Source organism: Manis pentadactyla, chromosome 3 (assembly GCF_030020395.1).
Source record: "Manis pentadactyla isolate mManPen7 chromosome 3, mManPen7.hap1, whole genome shotgun sequence".
Taxonomy (NCBI): Eukaryota; Metazoa; Chordata; class Mammalia; order Pholidota; family Manidae; genus Manis; species Manis pentadactyla.
In genome coordinates, this window is record NC_080021.1 from 126,341,054 (window position 1) to 126,355,460 (window position 14,407).

A 14,407-nucleotide genomic window follows, 5' to 3' on the forward strand; every position below is an offset into this window, starting at 1 on the left:
GCGCGATGGGCACAGTGCCCCGAACAGGCCGCGGCTGCACAGACATCCCCATTTCAAACGCAGGGCCGCCCGTGGCCATGAGTACCTGTGTGCTCATCAGAGCACCTGTTCCCATGGGTTCAGAAAGCCTAGCCTCTGTGGAAGTCAGTGACGGGCAGTAGGAAGCAGTGGGGCCCCGGCCGCAAACTAGGTGGATGGTCACAGAATGAAAGTAGCGGGAACATCAGCTAGGACCTTGGTGCTGTGAGGCGGAAAAACGATTTGTAAGCGGCCAAGAGAGGCACCCACCGAGGGTGTGGCGCTGGAAGCTGGAAGAGCACCTGTGCTCTTGCCCACCTGCCAGAGTGCCCGTGGAATGTCTCCCCCTCCCTCGTGCCCCCAGCCCGCCTGCCCTCTGCCCCTCCCCCACTGCAGAGTGTCTTGGGCCCCTACATTCTAGGCCTGTTTACATTCAAACTTGCCCTGGCTGAGTGGGATCCTGAGCAGTTGGTGGAGGAGGCTGCTCTCTGGTCCTGGACTCGGTTCCCCAGGTGGAACGGCCAAGCGGCTGCGGTCGGATCTCAGCCTGTGGTGATGACTTCAGGAGGAGGTAAGGCCTGAAGGCTGGGTGGCAGTGTTTCAGGGGCCACCGCCCACCGGTCCCTGGGATTCAAATGTGACTGTTATCCGGGCACAGTGGTTAGACCGTCAAGGGGGCAGAGAGCTCTGGGCCCCAGGGTATCTCACCTGCTTGGTGGGGGGGTGCTCTGGAAAGCTGAGGAAGCCCTGGGGAGGTGGCTTCTGGAGGTGGGTCAGGTGACCCAAGGGAAGCGCCCTGAGCAGGGAGAAGGGACCGCCGCCCACACGCTGCTGCTTTCTAGAAAGGAGACACGCCGTGGACCCTGCGTTTGGGGAGGCTGTAGTGGCCGCATAGAGTGGAGGGTGTCCCGGGAAAGCCCAGCCCTGAGTCACCCTCCGGGGCACAGTGCTTGCCCCACGATGTCATCCCAAGGGATCTGAACTGCACTTTACCAGACCCCACAGTGCGCTAGGAGAGGTAGAGAGACTTGGCCTGAGCCAGAAAATTGTCCAGGGGCCCTATCTATGGCCAAGTCTGCAGGCACATGTTCTCTCCACGAGCAAGGCCACAGCGTCCCCTGGCTGCCGGAGCCCCGACCTCCCGCCCTCCCTCCAGCCAGAGCTCTTCTCCTCTGGGCAGTGGGCTGTTGTTGGGCTCAACGGGGACACGGCAGCTGGGTGACGCCAGCAGGATAGGGCTTGGGTTCCTGAGTCATCCTGAATCCTTCTCCCTGTGAGGAGACTCAGTTCTGCAGAGCCACTTCCTCCTGTCCAGTGTCTCACAGACTTGAGCTTTGCGTTTCACCTTTGAGATGAGGCGTTTGCTTGTGTGCGAGTCACTAACCCAGGGATGATAGTGGACGTGGAGTATGGTTGCCTGTCCCGTGGGACATCTACACGTGCTGATTCCTTTCCAAAGCGGAGGGATCCTCCCCTGACTGCCCTCTGCTCTCCATTGCCAGCCCTTTCCCAGGCTCTGCAGCCCACACTGGTTGTCGAGTGACAGAATTCAGGGCACACGAGACCTCCTCCACTGACCCTCTCCTGGGAATGGAGCTCCTGAGCGGTGGCAGGGACCCTGGCCCATGTTAAGGGTGTGCTGTGGGTGGTTCTGGATGGGTTATGTCAGTCAGGGTCCCGGGGCCTTTCCTGTGCAGAGGGACATTTCAAGTGCGTTCGTGTGCTGTGTCAGGCAAGAAAGAGAGGGATTTATGTGGGCACGGGCACCGCAAAGCAGAGGGGCGTGGGCCCCGGTGTTTTAGACACTGCCGGGTCTCAAGGCCCCAGGGCCCGGACCATACCTCGGGGATGAGTGCCCTGCGGCTCACGGGCTGTGGTCGGGGTCGTCCCCGCAGGCAGGTGTCTGCAAGTCTTGTGTGGAGAGAGCCATGAGGCCAGGGTCTGGTGGCACAAACGCAGCACCTGCTGGGAGGTCTCTTCTTGGCAGAGTGGGCCGGGAACCCGGGTGGGGCAGACATTTCCAGGGGAACGGTCTCAGCTGGTCGGGGCCTGACTGTCCCCTGCGGACAGCTGTGCCCTGCCCGGTTCCACCAGCAGACCGGCCCCTGAGTCCCGGGCACCCTTCCCAGGACAGATTCTCTCAGCACCTCTCCTGTCTTGACAGCGTTTCCAGTGCCGGGCCCGCAGGGGACCGTCAACCTTGGCAGCTTCGCGTCATCTTTCACAGTGCTGCCGTCAGCCCCTCCCGTCCTCGGCCCGCCACACTGGGCCCCCTGGCAGCAGCACCCACCGAACCTCCTGGGCCCAGTGTTGCCCCCAGGAAGCACCCTGGTGCTGCCGGCTTTCCCCAGCACGCCGTTGGTGGCAGGACAGGCCAGCTGTGGCTCAGGCTGGCCTGGGGCCTGCAACATCACTGTGCACGTCTGGCCGGAACAGAGGCCCGTGCAGGCTCCCCTGCCTCAGACCTTTGTCGTGACTCGGGCCCCTCTCCATGGGAGCACTCCTGGGGCCCTCTGTGGGGGTGCTGTGTGTCCTGTGCCCCAGTTCCTGGCGGCCTCGGGAGGGAAGACCATCCTGCCCGCCCCTCCTGCCTGGAGCACCCAGGCTAGCGATGGACGCTGGTCCCTGCACCGTCCACCTCGAGCTGCAGTGCCAGCTGCCCAGCTGGCCTCTGGCGAGCTCCCAGCGATGGCCAGGCCTCGTCCACCTGGGGCTGCTAGGAACAGCGGCCCGGCCTGCTCGCAGCCCACCGCCTCACCCGGGAACGCCTGCCACCGCACCAGCGTGAACAAAAAGTTCCGGCACTGGCAGCACTGCAAGCCCCTGGCCCGCAGGCACCTGCCCCAGACTCCCGATGCGGAGGCACTGTCCTGCTTCCTCATGTGAGTGTCGTCCAACGGGGAAGCCACGGTGTCCAGCCTGGATCAAGGGCCGTGTCGTCCTCGCTCTGACCGGGCTGGTTGTCGGGAGGCGGTCACTTCTGGTGGTGACATCCTTTAGGCCGCATCTCGCGGGCGGCCCCTGTGAGCCAGCCGGCCTCTGGCCGCAATGCTCACCACAGGCTCGCTGCGGGCTCACAGTGGGGCCCCTGGCCGGCAGGCCCAGGGTTGGAGGCTGCGCTCTCAGGGCTCTGTCCCCTTTTAACACGGGGCTGAGGGGATGATGCCTGGGCATCCCTTCAGGGAGGCGGGGGACCCCAGGGCCCAGGAGACAGCTCTCTGCCCAACTGCCCTCCTGGGTGCAGGGTCCAGGCCGGGAGAGGCGGGGGGACTGGTGCAGGGGGGCGGCACACTCGGAGCCCAGAGCGGGGCAGCCCCACCATGGCCGGGCCCCTCCTGACACACCACTCCACTGCATTCAGAGGCCTGCAGAGCACGCGCCTTGGGCTGTCCAGGCAGGGTGTCTGACGGCGTGGCCTGTGCTCGCCCATTGGACGCCTGCCGTTGTTAGCCGGAAAGGGCCAATTTGAGGAGCAGCCCCGCTCTCCAGGCCACAGTGGGCAGCTGCGGTGTGAGGGCACGGGCGGCCGCAGTCCGTGGCGGAGGCTTGTGGAGTCAGGCGGCACCACAGTGGCCCGGAAGGCTGGCCTCTACCGCCGAGACCCTGCCGGTCTCCTCCTGGGCTTAGTCCTCCGTGCTGGGGATGCGGGCTCCACAGTGTGAGGTGGGGTGGGCAGGTTCCGGGCTGCAGATGGTGACTGACCGCAGTGGGCAAATTACAGCCCAGTGCTTCGGACCCTGGCCCGCCAGAACCCCACCATGACCCGGGAGGAGGTCCTGCAGCGGGGCGTGCAGGAGTGGCATTGTCTAAGCAAGTCAGAGCGCAGCATCTACTATGTGATGGCGGGAAGGTGAGTCAGGGCCCCGGGCCAAGGGCTGGATGAAGACCTGTACCCCTCTGGAAGCACGCCCCCCACTTTGGGAGGCTGGCTACTCTTTTCCCCTGCCCCAGAGCCCCACCTGGCCAGACCCTGACCTTTTCTGTCTAGACATGAAGGTCTCATGACATTGGGGGGTGGGGTTCAGACTCGGGCCCTGGGGCTGTACATGGGGTCGGGTGCCCCAGGCAGCCTGCCTCCCCACCACGGCCAGGGCCATGACACCCCATGACCTAGCCGTCTGACCTCTCCATTGACTGCTTCCCTGCCTGGGCCCGGGAGGCCTCCTCCTCAAGGGGCCGTGCCTCCCCTGCCCCAGGTTCATGGAGTTCGAGGCCGAGGAGGCGAGACACTGTCAGAACGCACAGTGGATGAAGGCGGCGCAGGGCGTACCTCCTCCAGCACCCCTCAGGCCTGTTGCTCGGGTGCCCTCAACCCCAGAGCGGGGCCAGAAGCGAGGTATGCCACCGTGTTCCCCCGGAGCCAAAGGCCAGAGGCAGTGGGAGCCTGGGAAGGCCGCGGTCCCCAACACGGTCCTCCTCATCCCGGGGGCATTGGGCAGTGACCTCGATGCCACCAGTAGCGTGGGGTCTCCCTTGGACCCGACGGGAATGGGCCAGGTTTAGGACATGGCCACCCCCCTTGCCCTGGTCAGAGACCCACAGAGGGTGCTGGAAGGGGCTGGGGGCTGGGAGGAGGGCGGGCCTCCTTCCCGCCACCCCAGCATGAAGCCCTCAGAGGCCCTGTGTCCACTTCCACACCTTGGTGCCTGCGGACCAGCTGGCCATGACCCCCCACGGGAATGTCCCCGAGCTCGGTACTCCCTGAGCACGCTCAGGGCTGGGGAGGTGCGGCCGGGCCACCCACACTCCTTCCCTGCACCCTCCTCAGCACGCATCCGCGAGAAGGCCGGTGCCATGGCCCAGCTCGCCACCGCCCAGCCACCGCGATGCCGGCGGAGCCCGCACACCGAGGCGCCGATGGAGATCCCCCTCGAGGCAGTGACAGAGTTCCTGGAGATCATGGAAGGGCTGCTGGGGCCCGGCGGCCCAGCTCAGGGGCTGCCCGGCGGAGAACGTGGGGAAGATAGCTCCAAGCCGCCACAGGGAGAGGGGGGCCTCTATCCAGACCCGGGTCTCCTGACCTACATCAATGAGCTTTGTGCCCAGGAAGACTTTCTCAACAAGGTAGGCTGGCCCTGGCCCGGGTGCTACAGGATTTCGGGGAGCGGCACTCCTACCACCCAGGTCGGGGTGGTGCCCAGGCAGCTGGAATTGAGTTGTTTCTTATTCCTGAGCTCTGGCGTGTGCGTGTGTGTGTGTGTGTGTGTGCATATGTAGCTGTGTATATGTGTGTGTGTGTCTGCGTGTTGTACAGGGGTAACCCAGGTGAGCCAGGGTTGTGCGGGGTGTTGGTGTGCGTGCTTGTGTGTGTGCATAGGTACCGGTATATATACTTGTGTGGCTGTGCATATGTTTGCGTGCACGTCTCGTGTGGGGTGTGTGGCATGCACACATATACGTGTGTATATGTTGTGCGTGTGCATGTGTGCCTGTGGTCGGGGACCGTGACCACGTCTTTCCAACAGCCCCTTGTTGTGGAGGCTGGGGCTGGTCTCTGCTTTTCCGTCGCCCTCCGGGTCCTCTGGATGCCCAGGGGATTCCCTCCAAGGATGCTCACAGCCTCTTCCTTCTGGGCCAGGTGGACGCAGTGCTGCACCCACGCTTCCTGGCGGAGTTGCCCTGCCCGGAAGCCCAGCTGGATCTCTTGGCCCTCGCTGAGGAGCTGCAGCAGGAGGAAGGACTGTCCTTGGCACAGGTGAGCTGGGAAAGGGAAGGAAACAGGTGAGCCTGGAGAGGGGCACCCCGGGTGTGCCAGGGCAGGGGAGCCCAGGACAGGATTCCTTCCTGACCGTCCCCCTGCGTTGCATGGCAGAAGTGGCAGGGAGGGCCTCTCTGAGGGTGGGGGCCGGGCAGGAGTACGGCAGGGAGAGGATGTGGGGAGCCGGGGAGGAGAGGGAGGACGCAGGCCGGGGCACCAAGCTGGAGGGTGAGGTTGGCAGGAGAGCCGCAGCGGCTGTCGTTGGCGTGGCACCGCCTCCCCCTCTCGGGCCGCCTCACGGTGCCCACCCTCCTCGCAGCTGGAGCAGAAACGACTCCTGGAACTGAAGCAGGAGGAGGGTGTGCGGGGCCCCCCGAGTCACGGCACACCCCGAGCGGACTCAAGGCCTTCTGGCCCTGTGGCCAGCCAGGATCCCCAGAGGCACAGCCACGGCCCCCAGGTAGGGGCCAGCGACCAAGCCTTCCCACCAGAGGCTGGTTGCGGGCAGCGCCAGGCGCACAGCCGAGGAGATGCTGGTGTGTCCGGGCCCAAAGCCTTCGCTGCCTCTCCAGGACGCCAGGAGCCCCCTCCCATGAAGCCTGGCTGGCGGCCCCCTGCCCCCCAGGCTTGGTGCCACACTTCCCCCAGCCTGGGGCCCAGACTCGCCACTGCTCCGGGAGAGACCTGTCCTGCTCGGGAGCCCCTGGGGCCCACGGGCAGGCCCAGTGAGAGCGAGGAGGAGCTCCCCAGCCTGGCCTTCCTCCTGGCCTCTCAGCACACGCTGCCATCCTGGGGACTGCCCCAGAGTCCTACTCCGGGCTCAGACCTCCTCCGCCGTGGAGTACCCCAGGCCCGCTCTCCCCACAAGCCGGGCCTCAGCCCCGCTGGCCCTCCAGCTGGCAAGGCCAGCAGTCGGGCCCCGCGTGCAGGCCCAGCCCCTGCTGGGAAGACACCCCTGCCAGGGGCCATCCTCAGGGTCGCTGGGGCTCCAGCGTTGGCTCTGGGGCTGGGCCGCCCCTCCCAGCCCCAGAAGAGAAGGGGGGACCCTTTCATCACAGGGAAGGGTAGGAAGCGGCCCTGCAGCCAGGAGGGAGGAGCCGGCCCTCCAGGGCAGCTTCGGGCTCCTCCACATCCCAGTCCTGATCCTGGCTGCTGTGGGACAGGGAGGGAGGGGTGGGAGAGGCGGGAGGGCGGGTCCCCTGGGGGTGGCTGGTTGGGGTTGGGATAAGAGGGTGGTGGGAAAGGTGTGGGGCGGTGGGGGGGGTTCAGCCCATTTGGGCCTTGTATGCAAATGCAAATAAAGCCTGTTTTGTCACGAAATGCTCTGGGTCTCTGCCCCTGGTGGCATCTGGGCTTCTCCATGGGAAGGGGCGCCGAAAGCAAGAAGGTCCCGGGCTCCGGGACCCAAGGCGATGATGTCCCCGTTCCCCCTCCACATTCATGTGCATTCTCCAGATGGCTCCCGAGAGCCCACCACCCCCATAAATCCCCCGCCCCACCCCTGCTCTCCTGGAGGCCGCTTTTGGGAGTCCCCAGGACACAGCGTCATCACAGGACCCCAGTCGTCTAAGGATGGCCGCTGCTTTGGCCCTGTGCCCTCTGCAGCACCAGCCCACTTTCTGGACAGAGCCTGCAGACAGCAGTTGTCCAGAGGGGGGCCCTCCCTTTCTCGCTGAAGCGGGCTGGGGCACTGGGGAATGCTCAGACATCAGGGTCTCCTGGTGGGCTGAGCAGAGAGGAAAGGCATGTCATGAGGGGAAAGGCTCCACAACCGATGTAGAAGGCCCATCCTCCGGCCTCGGTGGGCGAATGAAATGTGTGGGCTGGTGGACAGTCCCTCTTCCCTCAGCACAGAGAGGGCATCGGGCTGGGAGGAGAATCGGGGCACTCAGAAAGGAGATTGGGCAGGGGGGGCACCTTGTCTCTCTGGGGCATTTCTGTGCAGAAGCGTCTCCTCCACTGAGGTAGGAGGCCCCATGTAGCTGTGGCCTGAGAGGCTGGCCTCGGGGCCTTTGCATTTCAACGATGCCCACACTGCTGTCCCATCGCCTCCCCCCCAGGGCTGGACCCTCTGTGAACAGAGTAATTTGGTGCTTTTGTTTAGACACATGACTGGTTCCTGTATGTTGATTTTGTGTTCTGCAAGTGTGCCGAATTGGTTTATGAGTTCTAAGAGATTTTGCTGTTGACACTTTAGGGTTTTCTACATGTATGATCATGACATGCATGAGCAGAGATAGTTTTACTTCTTTTCTGATTTGGATGCCTTTTATTTCTTTTTCTCCCCTAATTCCCCTGAGTGGGCCTTTCGGTGCTATTGAATAGAAACAGTGAGGGTGGGCACCTTTGCCTTCTGCCTAATGTTAGAAGAAAAGATTTCAGTTTTTCATCAGTGAGAATGTTTGTTGTGGGTTTCTCATATATGCCTTTATTGTGTTGAAGTACATTCCTTCTACACCCAATTTGTTGAGAGTTTGTACCGTGCAAGGGGTGCTGAATTTTCTCAAGTCCCATTTCTGCATCAATTGAGATAGCTTATACTATTCCTTCCTTTTGTTAATTCAGTGTGTCACATTCATTTGGGTATGTTGAACTGTCCTCATATCCCAGGAATAAATCTTACTTGATCATTGTGTATGATCCTTTTAATGTGGTGTTGAATTTGATTTGCTACAATTTTGTTGAGGATTTTTCCATCTATGCCTATCAGGGATATTGGCCTGTAATTTTATTGTATTGTATTGTCCTGTCTAGCTTCAGTGTCAGGTAATGCTGGTCATCTAAATGAGTTTGTAAGTGCTCCCTCCTATCCAGTTTTTTGGAACCATTTAAGGACTTTTTACATTTCTCTTTAAGTGTTCGGTGGAGTTCACCAGTGAAGCCATGCCATCTTGAACTTTGCTGTTTGGGGAGGCTTTTAAAAATTGATTCCATCTCATTTGTTCTTGGTGTGTTCAGACTTTCTATTTGAGCTTGATTCGGCTTTGGTGGATTATGTTTCTAAGAATTTATCCGTTTCTTCCAGGTCATCCAATTTGTTGGCACATAGCTGTCCATAATTATCTGCTATGACCCCTTTGATTTCTGAGTCATCAGCCGGGGCCACAGCAGCTCCGCGCGGAGAGACCGCGAGGTGTTGGAGGCCGGCAGCCGCCCGCGTGTCCCCGCCCCCAGGTAGACGCCTAGCCCCTCGGCAGCCAGGACGCGGCAGCCACGCTCCCTCACGCGCCGGGCGAGGTAGCCGCTACGGACCCCCGACCGGCTGCTCTGCCGTTGGCCCCGCCCCGCGAGCTCGCGCGCAGCCCGAGCGGTCCGCCGCAAGGGATCCTGGGAGCCGTTGGATCCGCTGGTCCGCGCGCCCGGAGCCCGCTCCCTGGGCGTGTGGCGCGCGTGCGCGCGACGCGCGAGGCGCAGCGGGAATCCGCGGCTGGCAGGACCCGGCTTCAGGGTCCCGGGGCATCGGAGCCGAGCCTCCTTTCCGCCGCCTGCGGACTGCGCACCCCCAGTCCGCACCCTGCACTCGGCCGCCCACGCACCGCAGGCTGGCCGCCTCGCAGCCGTCCTGTCTCACAGGCCTCACGGGCAGCAGGCTGCCTCCCTAGGTTCGCGCCCCGCCCCCGAGTCCAGGGGCGGCCCTCCCGAGAGACTGGCGGGAGCCTCCCGCCAGACCTCATCGATAGTAAAAACATTTGCTCTGCCAGTGATCGCCTTAACAAGATGGAAAGACGAGTTACAGACTGGGAGCAAGCATTTGCAAAACATACGTCTCACAGTGGACTAGTACCTAAAACATAAAAATCACTCTCAGAGAACACTCCTCGCTCAGAGCTCTAGACCCACCAGGGAAACACTCGGGGTTCTTCCGCGGGCCTGCTGCACTACGTGTCCCCTTCACGGCACCTGCTGAGTGCATGCAGGTTTCCCCGCGGCCACGCCTCCGGGTGGAGGGTGGCGGGAACACCCTCCTCCGTGAGCATGGCGCTCTGACAAGGATCCACACGGGCCAAGGGGCCAACTGAAGTTGCACAGCAGGCAGCGTAGGAGTAGCTTTACTCCCCTCCTCTTCCGGAGGGAATTTTGCAGCCCTTGAGCTGGCAATGAAAAAGACAGGCAGCAGAAGCCACTTTGGGACTTGAGTTTCTAATGCATTCCCAGAAGCTGCACACACCCGTCCAGCCTGTTGCAAGGTGGGTACCGGGTCTCAACTCCGCAGCTTCACCTACCACACTAAAACCTTGTGTGCACACGTGATCTCCCCGTTCTGCTGCTCCTCCCTGACTGGGAGGAAGATCCTCTGTCCGCTAAGGCCTGAGACCCACGTCTGGAGATTTTTGTTTGCTCGAAAGACACCCGCCCCTGGCCTTCCTGCAGGAATGGTCAGAAATCAGAGTGCAGAGGACTGTCATCTCCCCCTCGCATGGCTGGTGTTGTCAAACACATTTGCGCTAACAATTCTATCTGCTTCTGGAGCCTAGGCTTTTTGATGGAGTCATATAAAAAGGGGTGTGGAATTGGGACGAGATAGTTTTTCCACAATGCAGTTTTCCAGTCGGTGGTCCTGAGAAGAACAAGCAAATCCCACATGAAAGCCGTGAGGGAGAATCTTGTCCACAATTGGTGGAGGAAGCAAGAGGGAAGCCTGCCTCTCGTGAGTGTCTCAGTACCATGCTTTGCTTCATCATCCCTCTGAATATGAAGTTCCTTGGTGAAAATCATCTAAGGTTTCCCATGATAAAAACCCAAGTCCTGGGAGATGTCTGCAAGTTGTTCTTTTTTCAATCCCCAGCAGGAGTTCTGTTAAATAAAGCTCACTGTGACTTGCTTGCAAGGCTGTAAATATCTGCAAATATATCAGAACATAAATGAATTTTCACCAGAAGAGAAAACTGAAAGCATTTAAAAAATAAGAAGAGAATGCATTTGCCTTTGGCCACATAGCACATGTCTGAGAAGATCTGCACAATCAGATGACACTGGTTCCCGGTGGACAGAGATCTGGGCTGCTGGGAAAGAGGTGGAAGGAGGACTCGCCACTGTACTTTCCGTGTTTACAATGGACTGTGAATCATGCGAAGGTCTTACTTGTGTGAGATAGTACATTAAAACCATCGAAAAGGTAAAAAACGTATTTAACAGGAGGGTGATGTTCCAAGAAACGCGAAGGAGGAATTTCTGGTCTTGGACGTGGAGGCCGCAGGGCCTTTCTTTGATGGCATGGGCCTTTCCAACAACGGGGGCCTGGCTGGGGTCTGCAGGGCCTCCACACACAGCCCTGGGGACGCACGGGCTGCTCCCTGAAGCGCGATGGGCACAGTGCCCCGAACAGGCCGCGGCTGCACAGACATCCCCATTTCAAACGCAGGGCCGCCCGTGGCCATGAGTACCTGTGTGCTCATCAGAGCACCTGTTCCCATGGGTTCAGAAAGCCTAGCCTCTGTGGAAGTCAGTGACGGGCAGTAGGAAGCAGTGGGGCCCCGGCCGCAAACTAGGTGGATGGTCACAGAATGAAAGTAGCGGGAACATCAGCTAGGACCTTGGTGCTGTGAGGCGGAAAAACGATTTGTAAGCGGCCAAGAGAGGCACCCACCGAGGGTGTGGCGCTGGAAGCTGGAAGAGCACCTGTGCTCTTGCCCACCTGCCAGAGTGCCCGTGGAATGTCTCCCCCTCCCTCGTGCCCCCAGCCCGCCTGCCCTCTGCCCCTCCCCCACTGCAGAGTGTCTTGGGCCCCTACATTCTAGGCCTGTTTACATTCAAACTTGCCCTGGCTGAGTGGGATCCTGAGCAGTTGGTGGAGGAGGCTGCTCTCTGGTCCTGGACTCGGTTCCCCAGGTGGAACGGCCAAGCGGCTGCGGTCGGATCTCAGCCTGTGGTGATGACTTCAGGAGGAGGTAAGGCCTGAAGGCTGGGTGGCAGTGTTTCAGGGGCCACCGCCCACCGGTCCCTGGGATTCAAATGTGACTGTTATCCGGGCACAGTGGTTAGACCGTCAAGGGGGCAGAGAGCTCTGGGCCCCAGGGTATCTCACCTGCTTGGTGGGGGGGTGCTCTGGAAAGCTGAGGAAGCCCTGGGGAGGTGGCTTCTGGAGGTGGGTCAGGTGACCCAAGGGAAGCGCCCTGAGCAGGGAGAAGGGACCGCCGCCCACACGCTGCTGCTTTCTAGAAAGGAGACACGCCGTGGACCCTGCGTTTGGGGAGGCTGTAGTGGCCGCATAGAGTGGAGGGTGTCCCGGGAAAGCCCAGCCCTGAGTCACCCTCCGGGGCACAGTGCTTGCCCCACGATGTCATCCCAAGGGATCTGAACTGCACTTTACCAGACCCCACAGTGCGCTAGGAGAGGTAGAGAGACTTGGCCTGAGCCAGAAAATTGTCCAGGGGCCCTATCTATGGCCAAGTCTGCAGGCACATGTTCTCTCCACGAGCAAGGCCACAGCGTCCCCTGGCTGCCGGAGCCCCGACCTCCCGCCCTCCCTCCAGCCAGAGCTCTTCTCCTCTGGGCAGTGGGCTGTTGTTGGGCTCAACGGGGACACGGCAGCTGGGTGACGCCAGCAGGATAGGGCTTGGGTTCCTGAGTCATCCTGAATCCTTCTCCCTGTGAGGAGACTCAGTTCTGCAGAGCCACTTCCTCCTGTCCAGTGTCTCACAGACTTGAGCTTTGCGTTTCACCTTTGAGATGAGGCGTTTGCTTGTGTGCGAGTCACTAACCCAGGGATGATAGTGGACGTGGAGTATGGTTGCCTGTCCCGTGGGACATCTACACGTGCTGATTCCTTTCCAAAGCGGAGGGATCCTCCCCTGACTGCCCTCTGCTCTCCATTGCCAGCCCTTTCCCAGGCTCTGCAGCCCACACTGGTTGTCGAGTGACAGAATTCAGGGCACACGAGACCTCCTCCACTGACCCTCTCCTGGGAATGGAGCTCCTGAGCGGTGGCAGGGACCCTGGCCCATGTTAAGGGTGTGCTGTGGGTGGTTCTGGATGGGTTATGTCAGTCAGGGTCCCGGGGCCTTTCCTGTGCAGAGGGACATTTCAAGTGCGTTCGTGTGCTGTGTCAGGCAAGAAAGAGAGGGATTTATGTGGGCACGGGCACCGCAAAGCAGAGGGGCGTGGGCCCCGGTGTTTTAGACACTGCCGGGTCTCAAGGCCCCAGGGCCCGGACCATACCTCGGGGATGAGTGCCCTGCGGCTCACGGGCTGTGGTCGGGGTCGTCCCCGCAGGCAGGTGTCTGCAAGTCTTGTGTGGAGAGAGCCATGAGGCCAGGGTCTGGTGGCACAAACGCAGCACCTGCTGGGAGGTCTCTTCTTGGCAGAGTGGGCCGGGAACCCGGGTGGGGCAGACATTTCCAGGGGAACGGTCTCAGCTGGTCGGGGCCTGACTGTCCCCTGCGGACAGCTGTGCCCTGCCCGGTTCCACCAGCAGACCGGCCCCTGAGTCCCGGGCACCCTTCCCAGGACAGATTCTCTCAGCACCTCTCCTGTCTTGACAGCGTTTCCAGTGCCGGGCCCGCAGGGGACCGTCAACCTTGGCAGCTTCGCGTCATCTTTCACAGTGCTGCCGTCAGCCCCTCCCGTCCTCGGCCCGCCACACTGGGCCCCCTGGCAGCAGCACCCACCGAACCTCCTGGGCCCAGTGTTGCCCCCAGGAAGCACCCTGGTGCTGCCGGCTTTCCCCAGCACGCCGTTGGTGGCAGGACAGGCCAGCTGTGGCTCAGGCTGGCCTGGGGCCTGCAACATCACTGTGCACGTCTGGCCGGAACAGAGGCCCGTGCAGGCTCCCCTGCCTCAGACCTTTGTCGTGACTCGGGCCCCTCTCCATGGGAGCACTCCTGGGGCCCTCTGTGGGGGTGCTGTGTGTCCTGTGCCCCAGTTCCTGGCGGCCTCGGGAGGGAAGACCATCCTGCCCGCCCCTCCTGCCTGGAGCACCCAGGCTAGCGATGGACGCTGGTCCCTGCACCGTCCACCTCGAGCTGCAGTGCCAGCTGCCCAGCTGGCCTCTGGCGAGCTCCCAGCGATGGCCAGGCCTCGTCCACCTGGGGCTGCTAGGAACAGCGGCCCGGCCTGCTCGCAGCCCACCGCCTCACCCGGGAACGCCTGCCACCGCACCAGCGTGAACAAAAAGTTCCGGCACTGGCAGCACTGCAAGCCCCTGGCCCGCAGGCACCTGCCCCAGACTCCCGATGCAGAGGCACTGTCCTGCTTCCTCATGTGAGTGTCGTCCAACGGGGAAGCCACGGTGTCCAGCCTGGATCAAGGGCCGTGTCGTCCTCGCTCTGACCGGGCTGGTTGTCGGGAGGCGGTCACTTCTGGTGGTGACATCCTTTAGGCCGCATCTCGCGGGCGGCCCCTGTGAGCCAGCCGGCCTCTGGCCGCAATGCTCACCACAGGCTCGCTGCGGGCTCACAGTGGGGCCCCTGGCCGGCAGGCCCAGGGTTGGAGGCTGCGCTCTCAGGGCTCTGTCCCCTTTTAACACGGGGCTGAGGGGATGATGCCTGGGCATCCCTTCAGGGAGGCGGGGGACCCCAGGGCCCAGGAGACAGCTCTCTGCCCAACTGCCCTCCTGGGTGCAGGGTCCAGGCCGGGAGAGGCGGGGGGACTGGTGCAGGGGGGCGGCACACTCGGAGCCCAGAGCGGGGCAGCCCCACCATGGCCGGGCCCCTCCTGACACACCACTCCACTGCATTCAGAGGCCTGCAGAGC